Here is a 16,769-nt window from a genome sequence, read left to right on the forward strand (position 1 = left end):
ATGACACCTTTCTGATTTCTCAATGACATTGAATTCAGCATTGAAAAAAGGCACAAGTTTAAATTTGTTCCACCTAAGTCAGAGACCACTATGATGACACACCAAATGTGTTTGATTTTTTTTGGTCTTCTTCTAATGCCTCAAGGAGAAAGTCATCCAAAAGTAACCGAAAGTAATCAGATTACGTTACTGAGTTTGGGTAATCCAAAAATGACATAACATTATAATTTTGGACAGGCAACTAGCAACTGTAACGGATTACATTTAGAAAGTTACCTACCCAGACCTGGTCCTAGCAACAAAAGATAAGCCACTAATAGTTTTCAGAAGTCTAATTTTAGAGTCATTTTTTGGGGGTTGAGCTCCCCTTTCTGGTTGGAAAGCAGAGTACATTCCTAAAAGGCCACAACAGCCTGCAGAGATGCAATATGCCACTAGATGTCTCTCTTTACTGACAGTAAAAAAAACAGATGCAAATTTTAAAAATGCGTCATCAAACAAACCTCCAATGAACTGGAATTCTATGACGAAAGTAATGAATTTGGTCCTTCATGTGCACATTAAGAAAAACAGTAAAATTGAGGAAAACAGTGATGCCTTTTTTTCTTACATTTTTTGACAATATGCTGATTTATTTATTAAATCTATCAGTATCACACCAACGCTGGTCAAATTATTTCAGACCCAGTGTTTAGAGGACTTTCACGCCTGCTTTGCTTGCCCTTTTTGACAGGGTTAAATAACCAACACTGAACAACCAACCTGCGAGAGGCCATTAAAACAAAGGAGATGTTTACTCAATATGAGTATTTATGAGTAGCACCCAGAACCTAATCTTGGGTGAGCACTGTATTTATGAGTAGCACCCAGAACCTAATCTTGGGTGAGCACTAACTCCTGGCCAGTTAAGCCTGTCAACGAGAGACTGCTCATTGTGACATGCAGGACCAAAACTGCTCGGTGCTGTATGTGCAATATCAGACAATGGCATTCCAAGAGCTGTGTGGGTTCTCCCCCCTCCTCTCCCTCTCCATCACCCCCAGCACCAGCCTGACCCAAGGCTACTCTATATTTAGAAGTTCTGCATCACTGCTTGTCATATCGACTCAGAGTATAACATACACACGAAAGGCTCTACTACTACCCCACCTGGACTTTCATTAATATTTTAGGGCTTTGTAAGGAGAGGCTTTCCAGGAATAATATAACATTTAGGCAGACAATAGCTTTGTGTCAGTATGGCTGTGTTCACACAGGCAGCCCAATGTGAACTTGCTCACTAATTGGTATTTTTACCAGTAAGATCAGCCCTGAAAAAGAGTTGATATGAAAAGATCTGATATGATTGGTCAAAATACCAATTAGTGGAAAAAGTGTCAACATTGGGCTGCCTGTGTAAATATAACCAATTAGGTAATGTGGTGTGGGGCAGAAGAATATTGCATGCTACTGACATATTATCCTTGTGTCTGTTCTTCATCATCCATGTCCTTTCTACCAGTAGGTGTGCCCCTCTCTCTTTTCTGGCCAAGCAATTGATTCTTCACATAAACATTCTATAGCCACCCCTCTCCAGAGTAGTATCATTTCAGTCTGGACGAAATCTGAAAATAAGGATGCCTGGATGGTAACAAGCTTGGTGGGGGCTATGTGACCATTAGTGACATCATTATTAGTATGACAGCGGATAGTCTGAGTCTCTGAGATGCCATCTTGGTTTCTTGCTCATGATGGGGCTGTGGCCTGTTATGTAATATGATGCAGTAGGTCTAGGCTGAAGGAGTGATGCAGGACAAACTAGTTATAATCAGACAATATTAGAGACTATATTTCATTACATAGTAAATTCACTTTGAGGTTAAAACTCAACTATGCCTATGGACAGATTTATAAAAAATAAAATAAAAACTAGTGAAATGCCAGCTTCTTCATTGCTCCCTGTTGAACTGTTCCTAGTCCCTACCTCGTCGTTGTCCCTACCTCATCGTTGTCGCGCTAGTAATTTCTACCGGCCCAATTGGTCAGAATAGTTGGAGGAATATACGTGATGCAGCATTCTATTGGATGACACCGCTGTCAATTAATTACAAGAGGATCACTTTATAGGCTCTCCGCTGGGTTTTGACTAGATGGGATACAGTTTATATCAGAATTGAACAGATTTTGTTTAAGCAGCAAGTTAAGATAATTAACTTATCAGGTTATGATAATTAGGTTAAGGTTAGCTAAACCCCCCCCCCCCCCCCAAAAAAAAAAWACTTTAGACGTTAATTTGACACAAACTGTATCCCATCTAGCCGTGACCTCACTGGTGCCATCGGTGACTGTCAGAAGCGAGTCAGCGAAGCAGGGAAAGGAAGGGGGCGTTAACCACTGCATTCATTTACAGTCGGTCTCTCAAATACCGACACCTATTTAATTGAAAAACCTACATACCAACAACAAATAAGACTTTTCGTATATAATCTTGTGAAGGATAGAAGAGCCATGGCGAAGCGGCAGGACACCAAGAAATTCTTTGAGAATCTTTCCGGTGCTGGAAAATCCATCGGCGTTCTGACAAGCGGAGGAGATGCTCAAGGTATCAGTTACTGTTAGGCTACAAGTGGATTAGAGTGATACTGTAACAAACGCTGGAATTGTGTAATCATTACGATACTAAAAGGGAAACAAAGTGTCGAATTATTATCAGTATTAAAAGTGCTGTCATTGTGTTTAGCGTAAAGGAACTCAGTATTTTGTTCTCATATGTTTGACTTAATTATTCAAAAGATAATGTAGGCTAGTTGAGTATTGACCCAAAAAAGCTGTTCAACATGAAATAAAAATTCATAATAACATTATTTGTGGAGTATGTAGGCAATTGGTAGGCTATTTTTGGTTAGAATTGTCACACAATTGGAAAAGGGATATGATGCATTATTGTAATCAACAAAAACACGGAGCAAAAAAGTGTATCATACTGAAGGGTCGGTGCTATCCGGTAAGGGATATTTATGGTTAAGGTTAGGGTTAGGGTAAGAGTGTGGACGTCCCAAGAATCCCGGATAGCACTATTCGACACTGAAGCCTGCATTGCGGAATTCCATTCGTTGATAACCTATGGCGCAGATATGTCATCACGTCTGCAGGCGCACGCCCTGGATGTTAAACTTAACATGCCAATTGCAGAGAGCTAAGCATATGTGCATAGTAGCAGTTGCGATTTTAGCATGTAAATCTTGGTGGGGCAAACTCAACAACAACAGAAAATTGGGATCCATGCCAGCAAAGCCACAACACAACACTAAACAATACATTAATTGCACTATAACCGTGACAAACGGTGCCCACAAACTGTTAGGGCCTACATAAAGCTGTCCCAACAGCAGAGCTTTCTTTTCAGCATCATGGAGTGAATCCTTACCACCACTACACCTGGCTATCAGAGGAGCCTTGTCTGGCAGCGAAACAGTTCATTCAGCCTCATTTACTGCCTTAAAAAAAACAGCTGATATAGCTGACTTGCTTAAACAAATGTGGTTTCTACTAACAATTGAGATGTACAAACTATAGCATAAGGGGACGACAAGCGGATAAGAGGCGATTTGTCATTTCGATTAAGACATTAATGAGCGAGCTAGGACGGACGTAGTCAATATAACTATTTGTTCAGCACTTTTGAAATGTACATTAATAGAATTAAGTTCACGGGCCATTCTTACAGTATTTTCCCTGTACACCAAGACAGAACCGTGGGATAAATGAAGGGGGCATATAAGCAGACAATGAAAGCTCTTAAAATATTCAATGATTACATTTCTCTAAAACAGGGTATAGGCTACATGTGCACCACCAAGTAAGAACAGTAGGCTAGGTTATGAGGGGGAAAGGGACCAAATTAATAGGGTGAGCCACATGGGCTACTAATAGCTTATTACACAACATACACTTAGTATTACTTTCTTAGCTACAGTATACATATCTCCCTGGCATATTACATAATTTATGTAGCAGCATACAATATATTTTTGGACTCATCTTGTTGTGCTGTGCTCACTTGAACAGGAAGGTGGCACGGCGGTCCTTCTTGTGGGCAAATTTTGTCATCAAAGTCTGGCATTTTCTGGATTTATGTTGCTTTCAAGACAACTGGGAACTCAGAAAAAAACAAGGCCGATTCATGACGTCAGTGATCTTCAGGTCGGAGCTCTAGAAAGAAGCCAGAGTTCCTGACATCCGAGTTGGATAATCGTTCAAAATATATTTTCCCAGTCCGAGCTAGTTTTTTTCCAGCGTTCCCATTTCTCTTGCATGTGCATTTGTATCCTTTTAAGCTTGGAAAAGAGACCCTTAAACCCAGACTTGGACCACACACCCACTCCACTGAATAGCAGGCTAGTGATTGCTTAGCAATGCTTGCAGTTAGCCACTGATTCCTTCGAAGCCTCTCATTGTTGAATTTCCATCTTGTTGTGTAATGTTTATGTTCAATGGCCGATGAGCACCGATACGTTTTATCTATAATTTATCTTCATATGAAAAGGATTTGCCAGTAGATTGTTGACTTGATTCATGAGGATGACTGCTTGTCTAGCTTGCTAGCTAAGATTTTGAAAGTTTGATGTTGACATGATCAGTCCAATCAAAGCTACAGTAGATATAACGTGATTTGATGTAATTTTATCTGTGGTCAATGACCTTGAGCCTTTGATGGGCACTTCTAATGTAACTGTATGTCAGCACCAAAGGGGTTCGAATTTTAGAGTTCTCTCCGTAGATTTTGTGGTGACGCAGTGTCCCCGTGAGTGACAGAACACTTAGCCAATCACGGCGCAACAAGTGAACATTACCAACCCCTACGCTCCGTATTTTCCGCTGGCTCAGTGCTTTCACCACAGAAAGCACTGAGCTAGGCTGAAACACCTTCATTTTGGAGCTGCCTTACTTAAGAAAGCAAAAAACAGACCATGTTTGTGTGCGGCTTTATTAACTCAATGATTTTTTATTTATTTTTTACATTGTTTGCTATCTGATATTAGCACGTATTAATGCCACAATAGCATGCAAAACAGACATTTTTTGGGGCTCTGCCCCACCTGCCCTGAATGATGGGTTGCCACTGCATACTAGCCTATCAATATTGTAATGTATTTAATTTTATATCAGCCTATTTCAATGTGACTATCATTATAAAGTTCCCTGTGCATTAAAACCTCTGAGGATAAGGTTAACATTTGTGCCAGCCTGGCAGGAAGTGGCGGGGGACTGTGTCCCAAATTACCAATATAGCGTACTACTTTTGACCAGGGCCCATAGGGCTCTGATAAGAATTGGTGCACTTTACAGGGAATATGGTGCCATTTGGGACACAACCACAGTGCACCTTATCATGGGACACAAGGAGAGGTGGCTGCCAATTAAAACACATCTTGACTATTGTAGCGCGCATGGCATGACTAATCGGCAGACAAGCGCGTGAAGAGGAGGATGGGGATGAGAGTAGGGTAGACCTACGTGAGGCGCAGCAAGTAGCGGAGTTTTCCCCTGGGTTTCTCAACTCCGAAATGTAGCCTACATCTGACAGAGTTGAGACATTTGGCTACCTCTATGCGTCACTATAATGTGGAAACACAACTGACATCTCAGTAAAGGACTGTGGTAGTAATAAGTGTGACTCAGCCCTTCATCGTTCCATGCCTGGCCCTGGCTGTCATTCACTAATAATATTGTACTCTCTTTACATGGACTATCTTATTGGCAGACTACAGCAGGCTGAGATTTCCATAGAATTTATGATACTGTAGTACATTTGCAACAATAGCCTACTGTATCTGTCATTAAAGTGTGACATAGTGGGGAGTAGAGTAGTAGGCTACTCCCTTTCTCATCAGAGTACTAGTTCTAAAAAGCCTACACGTGTAACCATGTAATGACACGTTATCTCTTCACAGCTTTAAAGATTGTTACCTGCATGGCCCAAATATTTTCACCTTGCTCAAAGCCTTCAAACACACTGTTGTGTCGCTGTGTTTCATTGGCCTGCTGTGCTTGATCCTATCTTGAAGGGTCAGTAGTGCTGGAAGGAAGAGGTTGTATGCATATGTCTGTTTTGAGAAATACACTGCATCCTGCTGCTGTAGAGCAGGGATCATCAACTAGATTCAGCCGCGTCCAAATCATTTTTTTTGAGTGGCTGGTCGGTGGGCCGGAACATAATTAGAAATAATTTTTTGACTCCAAATTGACCACAAGAAGCCCAGACAGAAATAATATTTAACTAAAACATAATTTCAAACCTTGCTTACATTTGTATACGATATCTCTATTATGTGTAGGAATACATGGGAACAGATTACCAAAATTAAAATCACTAGGGACGATTTCCTGGTGTTGTTACTGTCTTCTATGTCCAACAATTAAAATGCAAAAAAAGAAACTTGGGTGGGCCAAATAAACTACCAGTTGGGGAACCCTGCAGTCAGTTGCGTCGGCGGTTAAATCACTGGGGAATCAAGCACCCCCCCCCCCTCCCCAAAAGCGATATTAAACCTATGTGTTGTGATAATGTGTGTTGTTGCTGTAACGGCTTTCGTTCCGGTGGCGAAAAAAGGAGAGGACCAAAGCGCAGCGTGGTCTGGTTAGTGTTCTTCTTATTAATCGATATTAAAAAACTGACCACTACAAATACAAACCAACAAAATGAAAACCGAAACAGTTCTATCTGGTGGCAGACACATCAAAGGACTGAAGACAACCATCCACAAAACCCAAACAGAAAACAGGCTACCAAATATGGTTCCCAATCAGGACCACACATAGACAGCTGCCCCTGATTGAGAACCATATCAGGCCAAACACAGAAAACCAACACAGAAATAGAAAACATAGATTACCCACCCAACCACACGCCTGACCACACTAAACAAAGAAAATACAAAAAACTATGGTTAGAACGTGACAGTACGGAGGGGGGGGGGGGGGGGAGAGGCGGCACAGAGGTGCGGATTCCGGGCCGCAGAAACCTGAACCTATAGGGGAGGGTCTGGGTGGGCATCTGTCCGCTGGCTGGCACGGCCGTCTGGCGCTGGAACCGTGGACCCCACTCCACCACAGTCTTTGTCCGCTTTATAAGCCTCCTAGGAACGGCAACCCTCGCCGCCGACCCTGGCCGGAACCCTATAAAAATGGGCCCACAGGACTGAAGGACGCCTCTGGACTGAAGGACCGCCTCTGGACTGAAAAAAACTCCTCCGGCGGGGCAGCCGGAGAGAGGGCAGCTCCGACTGAGGGCAGCTCCGGCCTGAGGGGCAGCTCGGGCGAGGCACTCCGGACTGAGGGGCAAGCTCCGGGACTGAGAGGTAGCTCATGACTGAGAGGTAGCTCAGACTGGGAGAGGTAGCTCATGACTGAGAGGCTAGCGCAGGACTGAAGGGCATCGACTGGGACCCGGACTGAGGGCAACTCCCGGACTGAGGGCCAACTCCGCGACTAGGGCACTCCGGACTAAGGGTAGCTCAGGACTGAGGAGGCAGCCTCAGGACTGAGGGGTAGCTCAGGAACTGAGGGTAGCTCAGCGACTGCAAAAGGCAACTCCGGGCTGCAGGGCAGCTGACTGGCGGCGGCTCTGGCAGCTCCTGACTGGCGGCGGCTCTGGCAGCTCCGACTGCGGCGGCTTCTGGCAGCCTCCTGACTGCGGGCGGCTCTGGCGGCTCCTGACTGCGGGCGGCCCGCTAGCGGCGTCCGGAAGACGGGGCGGCTCTAGCGGCTCAGGACAGACGGGCAGCTCAGGCGGCGCATGGACAGACGGGCAGCTCAGGCGGCGCTGGACAGACGGGCAGCTCAGGCCTTGCTGAGCGCACAGTAGCGCCTGTGCGTGGTGCCGGAACTGGTGTACCGGGCTGGAACACGCCACCTCAGGGCGAGTGCGGGAGCAGGAACGCATACTGGACCCTTGGAGGCGCACAGTAGGCCTGGTGGCATGGTGGCCTGGAACTGGGTACCGGCTGAGAACAAGCACCTCAGGGCGAGTGCGGGGAAGCAGGAACAGGGCATTACTGCGGACTCTGGAGGCGCACAGGTAGCCTGGTGCGTGTCCGGAACTGGTGGCTACGGACTGGGACACGCACCTTCAGCGATGCGGGGAGCAGGAACAGGCATTACTGCGAACTCTGGAGGCGCACAGTAGGCCTGGTGCATGTGCCGGAACTGGTGGGACCGGACTGGGAACACGCACCTCAGGCGAGTGCGGGGAGCAGAAACAGGGCATACTGGACGCTGGAGGCCACAGTAGGCCTGGTTGCATGGTGCCGGAACTGGTGGTACCGACTGGGGAACACGCACCTTCAGGCGAGTGCGGGAAGCAGGAACAGGGCATACTGCGACTCTGGAGGCGCACAGTAGGGGCCTGGTGCTGGTGACGGAACTGGTGGACCGGACTGGAAACACGCACCTCAGGGCGAGTGCGGGGAGCGGGAACAGGGCATACTGGACTCTGGAGGCGCACAGTAGGCCTGGTGCGTGGTGACGGAACTGGTGGTACCGGACTGGGAACACGCACCTCAGGGCGAGTGCGGGGAGCAGGAACAAAACATCCCGGGTTGTGAAGGTACTCTGGAGACCTGGTGTGTATAGCCGGCATCAATTGTTCCGGAACTTTAACACATGTTTCAGGATGAGTACTAGGAACTGACACAGGTGGCATCAGACAGCTAACACGCTCCTCAGGGCGAATGCCGTGCATACTACGCCAAACCATCAGCTCTCTCTCTTCACTCTCCTCCAATTTCATCAACAACTCCTTGGCTTTGGAGAGGACCAAAGCGCAGCGTGGTTAGTGTTCATCTTAATTTAATGATAATCAAAAACTGAACACTACAAATTACAAAACAACAAAAGTGAAAACCGAAACAGTTCTATCTGGTGCAGACACACAAAGACTGAAGACAACCACCCACAAAACCCAACAGAAAACAGGCTACCTAAATATGGTTCCCAATCAGGGACAACGACAGACAGCTGCCTCTGATTGAGAACCATATCAGGCCAAACACAGAAAACCAACATAGAAATAGAAAACATAGATTACCCACCCAACTCACGCCCTGACCACACTAAAACAAAGAAAATACAAAAGAACTATGGTCAGAACGTGACATTTGCTCTGTAACCTGTTAGTTCATATGCCTTGCGACCAATATATATATATAGACCTAAAGGCCGAGACAATAAGACAGTGGCAGAATAAATTCAACCACACCTTTGTTTTATCGCAAAACCGGATAGCAACCTCCTGGCGCACCTAGGGCTGTGGGGGTCACGAAAATAACTGTCGGTCTCACGGTAATTAACCGTTAATTAACATAAACACATTTACCATCTCCTGGCTTTCACAAGCCACTGATGCTGACCTTCTGAACATCTACATTTTAAAAAGTCTAATAAATACATGTAATATAGCCTACACCTCCACAATAAATACATTATTTAATTTAGACAGGTCTAAAGAAGCATGATATGAAGACAATGTTGTCTATTTCAGAAGAACAGAATAGCATACTCTGAGTTGTCCTTATGTTAGGTCCTGATCTGGCTAAGCCAAATGGCTGTGGGCTACAAAAGTACATTTAGCAGACGAGATTTGCTTAGAATTCCATGGCATTATTTTATAGTATGAAGAATACAATTGAACAAAGCTGAATAAAATAGAAATGATCAGGAATCAAGGTAAGACCCAAGTGCAGACTGTGTGAAGTAACAATGTTTATTGTAACCACAGGGGCAGGCAAACGACAGGTCAAGACAGGCAGAGTTCAGTAATCCAGAGTAGTAGCAAAGGTACAAGACGGCAGGCAGGCTCAGGGATAGGCAGAGTGGTCAGGGGGGTGGGTACTTGGTCAGGACAGGCAAGGGTCAAAAACCAGGAGGACAAGAAAAAGAGAGACTAGGGAAAAACAGGAGCTGAGACAAAACATTGGTAGGCTTGAACAAACAAGACGAACTGGCAACAGACAAACAGAGAACACAGGTATAAATACACAGGGTATAATGGGGAAGATGGACGACACCTGGAGGGGGGTGGAGACAATCACAAAGACAGGTGAAACAAATCAGGGTGTGACAGAAATAATATTTTCTCCAAATGATTTGAGGGAGTGCGCACATGCAGCTATTCTGTGTTGAGCGGTTAACAAAGAAATAGGTATTATTATATGCTTAATTTAGAGTTATTAATGTAACTTTAGTTGTTCTACAAAAGTTGGGCTATATGTTTTGATTTTTAACAGATTGTAAGGCTGCATGATGCGACTCTAATGATGATTTGAAAAAAGTTGTTTGAAAGGCATGATCTCTGCTTTGTTTTTTGCCTAGGCTGTACACATTACATCAATCACTCATTCACAATTTGACAAGCACTTGATCATGTCTAGAATTTCATGGCGGCATCCCCTTTGTGTGGCCGTAATGCACCCTAAAAGAATCCATGCCTTTTGCGGCCAGTGAGTGCTGCACACTCAATCACGTGATCGGGTCTTTCTCACAGGCTACAAGTGAAGACAGACACATCAGGGACATAACTGCGCACGTCCTTATCCAATTCCGAGGTGAACATTGAAGATATTGGAAGAACTGTCCACATTTACTTTTGTCAGCCAACAAGATGAGTAGGCCTAACAAACAGCAAAAGCGCTAGCCTATGTCAATCTACCATCCCCATAGTAGAAAGGTCGACCTATTCTATTCTGTGCGAGAAAAAAATATTCCAAACATAGTCTGGGACAGTTGTGGGATGCGATAGATCCCAAATTAATACAACCACTAGCATCAACATTTTGTTTTACACAATGTGGCTGATGCAACAGATCAGAAAGTTTAGCTTAAAATGTTGATAAACTATTAGGCTATTTCTTCACATTATAAGCGCAGCAATGCGCACATGGTAGTAGGCTATAAGCACAAATGTTCCATTAGCGGAAAACACCATTATCAAAAGTGACCGCAAATGCAATTATGCATCTAATGCTTTTATTATAAAGGTGCATTTTTATGGTGAAAATGATCTCTCCCCTAACTTGAAACTCACACGCTGCTTATGTATAACAATTAGTATAATTGTATAACTACACCCCTTGTAAAGCAGATTAATGTGCTTAATTTTAAGAAGTTATTTGGCCACTTTAGTTGTGATACAAACCTTAATAAAACATATATGGGCTAGGCTACATGAGGACTATGATTCGAAAAAAACAAAAAACTTTTTTCTTATGCTGGGCATCATTCACAAGTGATAATATGTAATTCACAAGTGGTAGGCTAATATAGTCACCCATCAGAATATTCTTGATTTAATCTTGTCCTTACGTATATTAAATAATATATGTGTGAAATTTGTTTTGATTTAGAATGGACCATTATCATTCACCTGTATCGAAACAGGAGGATGCTTCCAAATAGCAAATGGAGGATGCAGCATCAGAGCTTGGAGAAGCCTAATTACCGGGACTTTGACTGCCTTCATGACTCATTACCGCCGTTGTAGCGGTGATACGGTCACCACAAGAGCTCATGGCGCACCCCTACATTGCCTTCAATGCTACGGGCGGCAACAATGTTATACTTGTTTGTACCAGACAACATCAGATACAGTTGAAGTCAGAAGTTTACATACACCTTAGAAAAATGCATTTAAACTCAGTTTTTCACAATTCCTGACATTTAATCCCAGTAAAAATTCCCTGTTTTAGGTCAGTTAGGATCACCACTTTATTTTAAGAATGTGAAATGTCAGAATAATTATTTCAGCTTTTATTTATTTCATCACATTCTCAGTGGGTCAGAAGTTTACATACAATTAGTATTTGGTAGCATTGCCTTTTAAATTGTTTAACTTGGGTCAAATGTTTCAGGTAGCCTTCCACAAGCTTCCCACAATAAGTTGGGGGAATTTTGGCCCATTCCTCCTGACAGAGCTGGTGTAACTGAGTCAGGTTTGTAGGCCTCCTTGTTCGCACATGCTTTTTCAGTTCTGTCCACAAATCTTCTATAAGATTGAGGTCAGGGCTTTGTGATGACCACTCCAATACCTTGACTTTGTTGTCCTTAAGCCATTTTGCCACAACCTTGGAAGTATGCTTGGGGTCATTGTCCATTTGGAAGACCCATTTGCGACCAAGCTTTAACTTCCTGACTGATGTCTTGAGATGTTCCTTCAATATATCCACATCATTTTGCTCACTCATGATGCCATCTATTTTGTGCACCAGTCCCTCCTGCAGCAAAGCACCCCCACAACATGATGCTGCCACCCCCGTGCTTCACGGTTGGGATGGTCTTCTTCGGCTTGCAAGCATTATGGCCAAACAGTTCTATTTTTGTTTCATCAGACCAGAGGACTTTTCTCTAAAAGGTATGATCTTTGTCCCCATGTGCAGTCGCAAACCGTAGTCTGGCTTTTTCATGGCAGTTTTGGAGCAGTGGCTTCTTCCTTGCTGAGCGGACTTTTAGGTTATGTCGATATGGAACTCGTTTTACTGTGGCTATAGATACTTTTGTATCTGTTTCCTCCAGCATCTTCACAAGGTCCTTTGCTGTTGTTCTGGGATTGATTTGCACTTTTGCACCAAAGTACGTTCATCTCTAGGATACAGAACGCGTATCCTTCCTGAGCGGTATGACGACTGCGTGGTCCCATGGTGTTTATACTTGCGTACTATTGTTTYTACAGATGAACGTGGTACCTTCAGGCGTTTGGAAATTGCTCCCAAGGATGAACCAGACTTGTGGAGGTCTACAATTATTTTTTCTGATGTCTTGGCTGATTTCTTTTGATTTTCKCATGATGTCAAGCAAAGAGGCACTGAGTTTGAAGGTAGGCCTTGAAATACATCCACAGGTACACCTCCAATTGACTCAAATTATGTTAATTAGCCTATCAGAAGCTTCTAAAGCCATGACATCATTTTCTGGAATTTTCCAAGCTGTTTAAATGCACAGTCAATTTAGTGTATGTAAACTTCTGACCCACTGGATTGTGATACAGTGAATTATAAATGAAATAATCTGTCTGTAAACAATTGTTGAAAAAATTACTTGTGTCATGCACAAAGTAGATGTCCTAACTGACTTGTCAAAACTATATTTTGTTAACAAGACATTTGTGGAGTGGTTGAAAAATGAGTTTTGATGACTCCAACCTAAGAGTATGTAAACTTCCGACTTCAACTGTAGATGGTTGTCATGTAGAGAGACAGAGGAGTACTGTTTTGATCGCTCGGATGCTTTCTCCTGTGAGAAAATTATGAAACACAGAGAGATGAAAGATATGTGTTTTTATTTTTTTCTTTGTACAGTTTTGGGGGAAGCCTGGCTTCCCTTGGTATTCATGAAAACACGCCACTGCCTGCTGTAGAGAAATCAAACATACCTAAACATACCTAGTCGATAATCTCTACGAACACTACTTGGCCGTCGTAAAGATACATTTGTCCCTCGCTATCAAATAAACACCTGAATCAAACTTTTGTCACAATCACACTACATTCCTGCTGTGTCAACAGTGGGCTACCATCAGACCAAGCACTTTGTACGAGACTACCTACCATGAAATCTACCATTGTCTACACAGCAGGAATATAGTGCGATTCGGACAAAAGTCCCGCCAGAATCCAGTTGCGGTCGAAGCTAGAAAGCATCCTGTAGCCTACCCTGAAGACTAGAACATTCAATATGCATATTTTCTCACATGATGTAAGTAAAAACCACTTACAAGTCTTACCTGCCAGAAAAGATCAGTTGGTTCTGTATATAGGGTGATTCCTAAAATGACTTACAGAACCATTGGCCATGCTTCAGGAAATCTTCCAGTGGGATTAAGTGTTAGCTTAATTGTTAGCCTACATTGGATAATATATGTACCATTTTCTGTGTACACACAGGTCTCCTTCATCTTATATTGTTACTGGTCTCCTAGCAACAATGACTGGCACCAGCCAACCCACAGTACCAGAATCAGTGCTCGTTAGCATCGACCCAGACAACAGACCCTTAATATCTGTGCCAGACCAACCATGCACTCTGGTCTCTCTACAGTCTGTTTACTGTGAAGGCATGCTGATTCTGAAATGAAACTCTATATCCTATATAGTGTACCCTATGTGGGCCCTGGTCAAAGTAAGTGCACTATATAAGGAATAGGGGTAAAAACTAGTGCACTATAGGGAATAGGGTCCCATTTCAGACACACGTGAGTCCATTGTTGTGGGCCTAAGAAGCTCTTGGAGGCTGACACTAACAATAATGACATCCAAGGCAGCGCCTGCTCCCACCCACATTCAGAGTGCTCTGGGAAGCCAGTGAATAGCAGCCTTGTTGTGTGGTGTGGGAGAAGTGGAAGGACATCAGCATAGAGCAGTGTTGGCACCACAGGGCTGCCCTACTGTTCTTGGCTGCGTGTACAGACTAATGAGAATGTAGCTGTAAGCAGTAAGTGCTACACTCTTAGAAAAAAAGGGTTCTAAAAGTGTTCTAAAAGGGTTCTTTGGCTGTTCCCATAGGATAACCCTTTTTGGTTCCAGGTAGAACCCTTTTGGGTTCCATGTAGAGCCCTCTGTGGAAGGGGAACCAAAAAGGAACCAAAAAGGGTTCTTACCTGGAACCAAAAATGGTTCCTTAAAGGGTTCTCCTATGGGGACAGCCAGATAACCCTTTTACTGTAGGTACTAGATTAGAGTGTATTTTCTTGTCCGTAATAAGGTGACCAAAGATACTGCATTCAAAATTATTCCCACACTTGTATTACAATATTAACGTTGTTTTGGTGCAACTAAGATGCAAGTCTTTGTAATCATTATGACCAATTTCCACACTGTCAATGGAAAAGGTATTAGATACTGAATCAAGGTCAATGCCTATGCAAGTATCTTTCTCTGCTGGACGGAGCACACCATGTTAACTTGATTTACATGATTCATCCCATCTCCCTGATTAGTATTTTCAGCCTGTAACCTACCAAATATAACATGCATTGTCATATAATGAATGTATTTTTCATTCTCTCTGTCTCGCTCTGTCTCTCTCTGCCTCTCTGTGTTGTTGTTGTGCAGGTATGAATGCTGCTGTACGGGCTGTGGTCCGCATGGGTATTTATGTGGGAGCTAAAGTCTACTTCGTCCATGAGGTGAGATCATGATAGACACTTGTACTTGTACTGTTATACCACTGACACTGAGACAAATCAACACCGACAAGCTCTGTGCTCATAGGGCAAAGCTTTTTCTTTGAGCAGTAGTGGTTTGGATAAACAAAATGTTACAGAATGAAATAGAACACTAAATTAAATTGGTGATTAAAAGGATCTCTATGCAAAATGTGTAATGTTTAAATAAAACAGAGGAGGAGCGATTCTTCGGTATAAATGTTCAACGAGATGACTTTTATTTCATTTAAGGGTCATGGAAATGAGAAGTAGAGTATTTGAATTGGAAACTTTTGAAGTCATGGTGTTGGTAGCGGGAACAGTTTCCCATACATAAGCAGCTAATTAATATGCTGAGGAAATCATACTTCTGACTCTGGAGGTTATCTAATAATGTTCCTGTCCACTGGGGTCAAATAAAATCAAATTGTATTTGTCACATGCTTCGTAAACAGGTGTAGACTAGAGTGAAATGCTTGCTTACAGGCACTTCCAACAATGGGGTCAAATAAAATAATTCCAGGGCTTAAGAATTCAATTAGGTGTGATTCTGTCTTCAGTTTTCACTTAATGCTTTTATAAGGATGACTTAACGCCTGGTCAGAGGTCTGGTCAGAGGTCATGAGGTCATGATGGAATACTGTATGAGAATATCAAATCAAATCAAATTGTATTTGTCACATGCTTCATAAACAACAGGTGTGGACTAACAGTGAAATGCTTACTTACTTCCCAACAACGCAGAGAAATAATAGAAAAATAATAACACAAGGAATAAATACACAAGTAATGATAACTTTGCTACTGTATATACACGGGGTACCAGTACCAAGTCGATGTGCAGGGGTATTTGAGGTAGATATGTACATATAGGTAGGGATAGAGTGACTAGGCTACAGGATAGACAATAAACAGTAACAGCAGCGTGTGTGATGAGACAAAATAGTTAGTGCAAAAAGGGTCAATGCAGGTAGCTAATTAGTAAACTATTTTAACTATTTATTTAGCAGTCTTATGGCTTGGGGGTCAAAACTGTTCAGGGTCCTGTTGGTTCCATACTTGCATTGGTAGTGCTTGCTGTGTGCTAGTAGAGAGAACTTGGGTGGCTGGAGTCTTTGCTTAAGTGTCGTCTATTGTTAGAGACTCCAGTGTTTGATGATTGATGAAAGTTATTCCGTTGAGCAGGCTCACAGCACACTCACTGTCTGTGTCTCAAATGGCACACTAGTCCCTCTATAGTGCACAGCTTTTTACCAGAGCCCTATGCACACCAAAAGTAGTGCACTATATAGGCAATGGGGTATGTGTTACGTGCCTCTTAATGGAGGGAGGTGCAGGAATCAGGAGCAGGAGAGCAAGGAAGTCCCAGTGGCAAAATAGTTTATTAGGCAGTCCCAACACAACTACAACATGGGACTGAAACACGCCCAAACGAGTTCGCCACACACACAGCGAAATAAACGCTACACACGGGGGAGAAATCTCTACTCCTAAACTCATACCAAACGGCACAACTGCCGTGAGAAAAAGAAAACCCCGTGGTGCAGACACGCACCCCTAATAATGTAACCACAGAAAACAATCCCCCACAAAGACT

General features: G+C 43.3%; 1 pseudogene; it reads left to right on the forward strand.

Moving 5' to 3' along the window:
• The first annotated feature begins 2,329 nt into the window (after positions 1-2,329).
• The window catches only part of LOC111979120 (ATP-dependent 6-phosphofructokinase, platelet type-like), a 47,067-nt pseudogene continuing 32,627 nt past the window's right edge, over positions 2,330-16,769 (forward strand).

The sequence above is a fragment of the Salvelinus sp. IW2-2015 genome, linkage group LG19, assembly GCF_002910315.2.
Source record: "Salvelinus sp. IW2-2015 linkage group LG19, ASM291031v2, whole genome shotgun sequence".
Taxonomy (NCBI): Eukaryota; Metazoa; Chordata; class Actinopteri; order Salmoniformes; family Salmonidae; genus Salvelinus; species Salvelinus sp. IW2-2015.